Here is an 8,012-nt window from a genome sequence, read left to right on the forward strand (position 1 = left end):
GACATGTCCGGCGTGGGGGCGGACGTGTCCGTCGGCGCGAGGAGGTGGGATCTAGGGTTCATCCGCGAAAATTTCGGAGGAGAGCACATATTTATAGGTAGAGGGAGCTAGGAGAGTCCAAATGAGGTGCGGTTTTCGGCCACGCGATCGTGATCGAACGGCCGAGAGGATGGAGGGGGTTTGGATGGGTTATTGGGCCACTTTGGAGGGGTGTTGGGCTGCAACACACATGAGGCCTTTACGGTTACCCAGTTAACCGTTGGAGTATCAAACGGACTCCAAATGGCACGAAACTTGACAGGCGGTCTACCGGTGGTATACCAAGGCCTCTTGGAAAATCTCGGTCCAATCCGAGGATGTTTTAGACCCGCACATGAAAAGAGGCAAAAGGGGGCGCCGAGGACGTAGGAGTACCGGATTGAGAAACGGACAACGGGGAAAATGCTCGGATGCATGAGACGAACACGTATGCAAATGCGATGCACAAGATGACATGATATGAAATGCATGACACGCAAACAAATGAAAAGGCAACAACAGCGAATAACTGGAAGACACCTGGCGCATCGGACTCGGGGCGTTACATGAGTTGTTCACGTCCATCTGGTGAACGGGCCACTTGCGAGCGGGGGCGATGGTGAGGACGACGTGGATGGTGGCTGCCTTGACGACGGGGGAGAATGTCTCGTTGAAGTCCATGCCAGGCCGTTGCGAGAATCAACGAACGACCCACCGCGCCTTGTACCGTTCCAGCGTGCCGTCGGCCTTGAGTTTGTGGCGAAACAACCACTTGCCGATGACGTTGTTGGTGCCCGGTGGACGTGGGACGAGGCTCCACGTCCGGTTATCCATCAGTGCCCTGTACTCCATCTGCATTGCAGCTAGCCAATGGGGGTCGCGCAACGCAACATGCACGGTCTTGGGGATGGGGGAGACAGCGGAATCGGTAGTGGATGTGGTCAGGGCTTGGTTGTATTTAGGGTTGGGAAGAAACTTGCCCGCCTGTGCTCAGGTGACCATGGTGTGTGTGGGTATAGGGGCTGGCCGCTGGAGGGGGGGGGTTTGGCACGGGTGGGCGGAGGTGATGGGTTGGCAGGTGAGCATGGACCGGATGCGGCAGCGGGAGAGGCTGCGATGGCAGGCAGTTCGGGACTGGGTGGAGGCGCTGCTGCTTTCGCGGGATCTGTTGCCATGGGAGCGGGATCAGCGGGCATGTGATCGATGGCCATGGGAGCGTGGTCTACAGGTGTCGCTATGGTAGGGTTTGGGTTGTGGGGCATGCGAGGGAGGGTAGACCGGGGCTGTTGCGGCATGGGTGGCTGGTAGTGTAGCTCAGGAGGGTTTGGGTTAGGTGTGGGTATAGGCTGGGAGAACGGGTACTAATTTTCATCGAATACCACATGGCGAGAGACGATCACTTTTCCTGTGTCACGGTTCAGACATCGATACCCTTTGTGATTGGGTGAGTACCCAAGGAAGACACATGCAGCCGATCGCGGGGCTAGCTTATGCGGAGTGGTGGCGCTAAGGTTTGGGTAACAAAGGCATCCGAAAATCCTAAGAGCAGTGTAGTTAGGGTCGATGCCATATAGAAGAAAGAAGGGGCTGTGATTGTGTCGTGGGCGACAAGGGCGTCTGTTTAGGAGAGGTGGTAGTTTGCAGAGCTTCCGCCCAATATGTGAACGACATGGATGCATGAATGGGCATGGAGCGTGTAGTGTCATTGAGTGTGCATAGTATTCTTTCGGCGCGTCCATTCTGTGGAGAAGTGTAAGGGCAGGACAAACTTTGGGCTATCCCTAGTGAGGAGAAGAGCTCACGAGATGCTAGGTTGTCAAATTCCTTGCCATTGTCCGTCTGGATGGCGAGGATGGGTAGATGAAATTGGGTACGGACGAAACTAGTGAAGTTGCGTAGAGTGGGCAGGACCTCGGACTTATGACGCAGGGGGAATGTACAGGTGAAATGGCTGTAATCATCCACGACAACAAGATAGTACTGACTGAAGGAAATATGCCCTAGAGGCAATAATAAAGTTATTATTTATTTCCTTATTTCATGATAAATGTTTATTATTCATGCTAGAATTGTATTAACCGGAAACATAATACATTTGTGAATACATAGACAAACAGAGTGTCACTAGTATGCCTCTACTTGACTAGCTCGTTGAATCAAAGATGGTTAAGTTTCCTAGCCATAGACATGAGTTGTCATTTGATTAACGGGGTCACATCATTAGAGAATGATGTGATTGACTTGACCCATTCCGTTAGCATAGCACTTGATCATTTAGTTTGTTGCTATTGATTTCTTCATGACTTATACATGTTCCTATGACTATGAGACTATGCAACTCCGTTTACCGGAGGAACACTTTGTGTGCTACCAAATGTCACAACGTAACTGGGTGATTATAAAGGTGCTCTACAGGTGTCTCCAAAGGTACTTGTTGGGTTGGCGTATTTCGAGATTAGGATTTGTCACTCCGATTGTCGGAGAGGTATCTCTGGGCCCTCTCGGTAATGCACATCACTGAAAGCCTTGCCAGCATTGCAACTAATGAGTTAGTTGCGGGATGATGTATTACGGAACGAGTAAAGAGACTTGCCAGTAACGAGATTGAACTAGGTATTGAGATACCAATGATCGAATCTTGGGCAAGTAACATACCGATGACAAAGGGAACACCGTATGTTGTTATGCGGTTTGACCGATAAAGATCTTCGTAGAATATGTGGGAGCCAATATGAGCATCCAGGTTCCGCTATTGGTTATTGGCCGGAGACGTGTCTCGGTCATGTCTACATAGTTCTCGAACCCGTAGGGTCCGCATGCTTAAAGTTTCGGTGACGATTGTATTATGACTTTATGTGATTTGATGTACCGAAGGTAGTTCAGAGTCCCGGATGAGATCGGGGACATGACGAGGAGTCTCGAATGGTCGAGACGTAAATATCGATATATTGGACGACTATATTCGGACATCGGAAAGGTTCTGAATGATTCGGGTATTTTCGGGGGTACATGGGAGTTACGGGAATATGAGGAAGAAGTAATGGGCCTCATGGGCCAAGTGGTGGAAGAGAGGAGGCAGGGCGCGCGGCCCCCCTAGCCCAAACCGGATTGGACTAGGGGGCCGGCCCCCCTTTCCTCCTTTTCCTCCCTCTCCTTCCTTCTCCTTCTCCTCCTTCCTTTCCTCCTCCTAGTAGGAGTAGGAAAGGGGAGTCCTACTCCTACTAGGAGGAGGACTCCTCCTCGTGGCGCGCCCATAGAGGGCCGGCCGGCCTCCCCCCTTGCTCCTTTATATACGGGGGCAGGGGGCACCTCTAGACACACAAGTTGATCTGTTGATCTCTCCCAGCCGTGTGCGGTGCCCCCCTCCACCATATTCCACCTCGGTCATATCGTAGCGGTGCTTAGACGAAGCCCTGCATCGGCAGCAACATCATCACCGTCATCACGCCGTCGTGCTGACAGAACTCTCCCGTGAAGCTCTGCTGGATCGGAGTTCGCGGGACGTCATCGAGCTGAACGTGTGCTGAACTCGGAGGTGCCGTGCGTTCGGTACTTGGATCGGTTGGATCGTGAAGACGTACGACTACATCAACCGCGTTGTGCCAACGCTTCCGCTTTCGGTCTACGAGGGTACATGGACATCACTCTCCCCTCTCGTTGCTGTGCATCACCATGATCTTGCGTGTGCATAGGATTTTTTTTGAAATTACTACGTTCCCCAACAGTGGTATCAGAGCCAGGTTTTATGCGTAGATGTCATATGCACGAGTAGAACACAAGTGAGTTGTGGGCGATATAAGTTAGACTGCTTACCAGCATGTCATACTTTGGTTCGGCGGTATTGTTGGATGAAGCGGCCCGGACTGACATTACGCGTACGCTTACGCGAGACTGGTTCTATCGACGTACTTTGCACACAGGTGGTTGGCGGGTGTCAGTTTCTCCAACTTTAGTTGAACCTAGTGTGGCTACGCCCGGTCCTTGCGAAGGTTAAAACAGCACCAACTTGACAAACTATCGTTGTGGTTTTGATGCGTAGGTAAGAATGGTTGTTGCTAACCCCAATAGCAGCCACGTAAAACTTGCAACAACAAAGTAGAGGATGTCTAACTTGTTTTTGCAGGGCATGTTGTGATGTGATATGGTCAAGACGTGATGATATATAAGCTCTTGTATGAGATGATCATGTTTTGTTGAAGTTATCGGCAACTGGCAAAAGCCTTATCGTTGTCTCTCTATTGCATAAGATGCAAGCACCAAATAATTTCTTTACTTTATCGCTATGTGATAGCAATAGTTGCAAGAGCAATAGTTGGCGAGACGACCATGTGACGACACATTGATATATATCAAGATGATGGAGATCATGGTGTCATGCCGGTGACGATGGAGATCATGACGATGCTTTGGAGATAGAGATCAAAGGCACAAGATGATGATGGCCATATCATATCACATATTTTGATTGCATGAGATGCTTATCTTTTATACATCTTACTTTGCTTAGTTATGACGGTAGCATTATAAGATGATCTCTCACTAAATTTCAAGATAAAAGTGTTCTCCCTGAGTATGCACCGTTGCCAAAGTTCGTCGTGCCCAGACACCACGTGATGATCAGGTGTGATAAGCTCTACGTCCATCTACAACGGGTGCAAGCCAGTTTTGCACACGCAGAATACTCAGGTTAAACTTGACGAGCCTAGCATATGCAGATATGGCCTCGGAACACTGAGACCAAAAGGTCGAGCGTGAATCCTATAGTAGATATGATCAACATAATGATGTTCACCATTGAAAGCTACTCCATTTCATGTGATGATCGGTTATGGTTTAGTTGATTTGGATCACGTGATCACTTAGATGATTAGAGGGATGTCTATCTAAGTGGGAGTTCTTAAGTAATATGATTAATTGAACTTTAATTTATCATGAACTTAGTCCTGGTAGTATTAGCATATCTATGTTGTAGATCAATAGCTCGCGATGTTGCTCCCAGTTTATTGTGTTCCTAGAGAAAATTTATGTTGAAAAAAGTTAGTAGCAATGATGCGGATTGGATCCGTGATCTGAGGATTATCCTCATTGCTGCACAGAAGAATTATGTCTTTGATGCACCGCTAGGTGACAGACCTATTGCAGGAGTATATGCAGACGTTGTGAACATTTGGCTAGCTCAATATGATGACTACTTGATAGTTTAGTGCACCATGCTTAACGGCTTAGAATCGGGACTTCAAAGACGTTTTGAATGTCATGGACCATATGAGATGTTCCAGGAGTTGAAGTTAATATTTCAAGAAAATACCCGAGTTGAGAGATATGAAGTCTCCAACAAGTTCTATAGCTAAAAAGATGGAGGAGAATAGCTCAAGCAGCGAGCATGTACTCAGATTGTCTGGGTACTACAATCGCTTGAATAAAGTGGGAATTAATCTTCCAGATAAGATAGTGATTGACAGAATTCTCTAGTCACCATCACCAAGTTAGTAGAACTTCGTGATGAACTATGATATGCAAGGGATAACGGAAACGATTCCCAAGCTCTTCGTAATGCTGAAATCAACGAAGGTAGAAATCAAGAAAAATATCAAGTGTTGATGGTAGACAAGACCACTAGTTTCAAGAAAAGGGCAAAGGGAAGAAGGGGAGCTTCAAGAAGAACGACAAGCAAGTTGCTGCTCAAGTGAAGAAGCCCAAGTTTGGTCCTAAGCCTGAGAGAAGTGCTTCTACTGCAAAGGGACTGGTCACTGGAAGCGGAACTGCCCCAAGTATTTGGCGGATAAGAAGGATGGCAAAATGAACAAAGGTATATTTGATATACAGATTATTGATGTGTATTTTACTAGTGTTCGTAGCAAGCCCTCGGTATTTAATACTGGTTCAGTTGCTAAGAGTAGTAACTCGAAACGGGAGTTGCAGAATGAACAGAGACTAGTTAAGGGTGAAGTGACGATGTGTGTTGGAAGTGGTTCCAAGATTGATATGATCATCATTATTGATGTGTATTTTACTAGTGTTCGTAGCAACCCCTTGGTATTTAATACTGGTTCAGTTGCTAAGAGTAGTAACTCGAAACGGGAGTTGCAGAATGAACAGAGACTAGTTAAGGGTGAAGTGACGATGTGTGTTGGAAGTGGTTCCAAGATTGATATGATCATCATCGCACACTCCCTATACTTTCGGGATTAGTGTTGAACCTAAATAAGTGTTATTTGGTGTTTGCGTTGAGCATGAATATGATTTGACCATGTTTATTGCAATACGGTTATTCATTTAAGTAAGAGAATAAATTGTTATTCTGTTTACATGAATAAAACCTTACATGGTTACACACCCAATGAAAATGGTTTGTTGGATCTCGATCGTAGTGATACACATATTCATAATATTGAAACCAAAAGATGCAAAATTAATAATGATAGTGCAACTTATTTGTGGCACTGCCGTTTAGGTCATATTGGTGTAAAGCGCATGAAGAAACTCCATGCTGATGGACTTTTCGAGTCACTTAATTATGAATCACTTGATGCTTGCGAACCATGCCTCATGGGCAAGATGACTAAGACTCCGTTCTCCGGAACAATGGAGCGAGCAACTGACTTATTGGAAATAATACATACTGATGTATGCGGTCCGATGAGTGTTAAGGCTCACGACAAGTATCGTTATTTTCTGATCTTCACAGATAATTTGAGCAGATATGAGTATATCTACTTGATGAAACACAAGTCTAGAATATCTGAAAAGTTCAAAGAATTTCAGAGTGAAGTGGAGAATTATCGTAACAAAAATAAAAGTTTCTACAATATGATCGCAGAAGTAAAATATTTGAGTTACGAGTTTGGCCTTCAGTTAAAACAATGTGAAATAGTTTCACTACTCACGCCACCTGGAACACCACAGTGTAATGGTGTGTCCGAACGTCGTAATCGTGCTTTATTAGATATGGTGCGATCTATGATGTCTCTTATCGATTACCACTATCGTTTTGGGGTTATGCATTAGAGACAGCTACATTCACGTCAAATAGGGCACCATCTAAATCCGTTGAGACGACACCGTATGAACTGTGGTTTGGCGAGAAACCTAAGTTGTCGTTCTTAAAGTTTGAGGTTGCAATGCTTATGTGAAAAAGTTTCAACCTGATAAGCTCAAACCCAAATCGGAGAAGTGCGTCTTCATAGGATACCCAAAAGAAAATGTTGGGTACACCTTCTATCACAGATCCGAAGGCAAGATATTCGTTGCTGAGAATGGATCCTTTCTAGAGAAGGAGTTTCTCTCGAAAGAAGTGAGTGGGAGGAAAGTAGAACTTGATGAGGTAACTGTACCTGCTCCCTTATTGGAAAGTAGTTCATCACAGAAATCTGTTCCTGTGACTACTACACCAATTAGTGAGGAAGCTAATGATGATGATCATGTAACTTCAGATCAAGTTACTACCAAACCTCATAGGTAAACCAGAGTGAGATCCACACCAGAGTGGTATGGTAATCCTGTTCTGGAGGTCATGTTACTTGACCATGACGAACCTACGAACTATGAGGAAGCGATGATGAGCCCAGATTCCGCGAAATGGCTTGAGGCCATGAAATCTGAGATGAGATCCATGTATGAGAGCAAAGTATGGACTTTGATTGACTTGCCCAATGATCGGCGAGCCATTGAGATTAAATGGATCTTCAAGAGGAAGACGTATGCTGATAGTAGTGTTACCATCTACAAAGCTAGAATTGTCGCAAAAAGGTTATCGACAAGTTCAAGGTGTTGACTACGATGAGAGTTTCTCACTCGTATCTATGCTTAAGTCTGTCCGAATCATGTTAGCAATTGCCGCATTTTATGAAATCTGGCAAATGGATAAACAAAACTGCATTCCTTAATGGATTTATTAAAGAAGAGTTGTATATGATGCAACCAGAAGGTTTTGTCAATCCTAAAGGTGCTAACAAAATATGCAAGCTCTAGCGATCCATCTATGGACTGGTGCA

Source organism: Triticum aestivum, chromosome 5A (genome assembly GCF_018294505.1).
Source record: "Triticum aestivum cultivar Chinese Spring chromosome 5A, IWGSC CS RefSeq v2.1, whole genome shotgun sequence".
Taxonomy (NCBI): Eukaryota; Viridiplantae; Streptophyta; class Magnoliopsida; order Poales; family Poaceae; genus Triticum; species Triticum aestivum.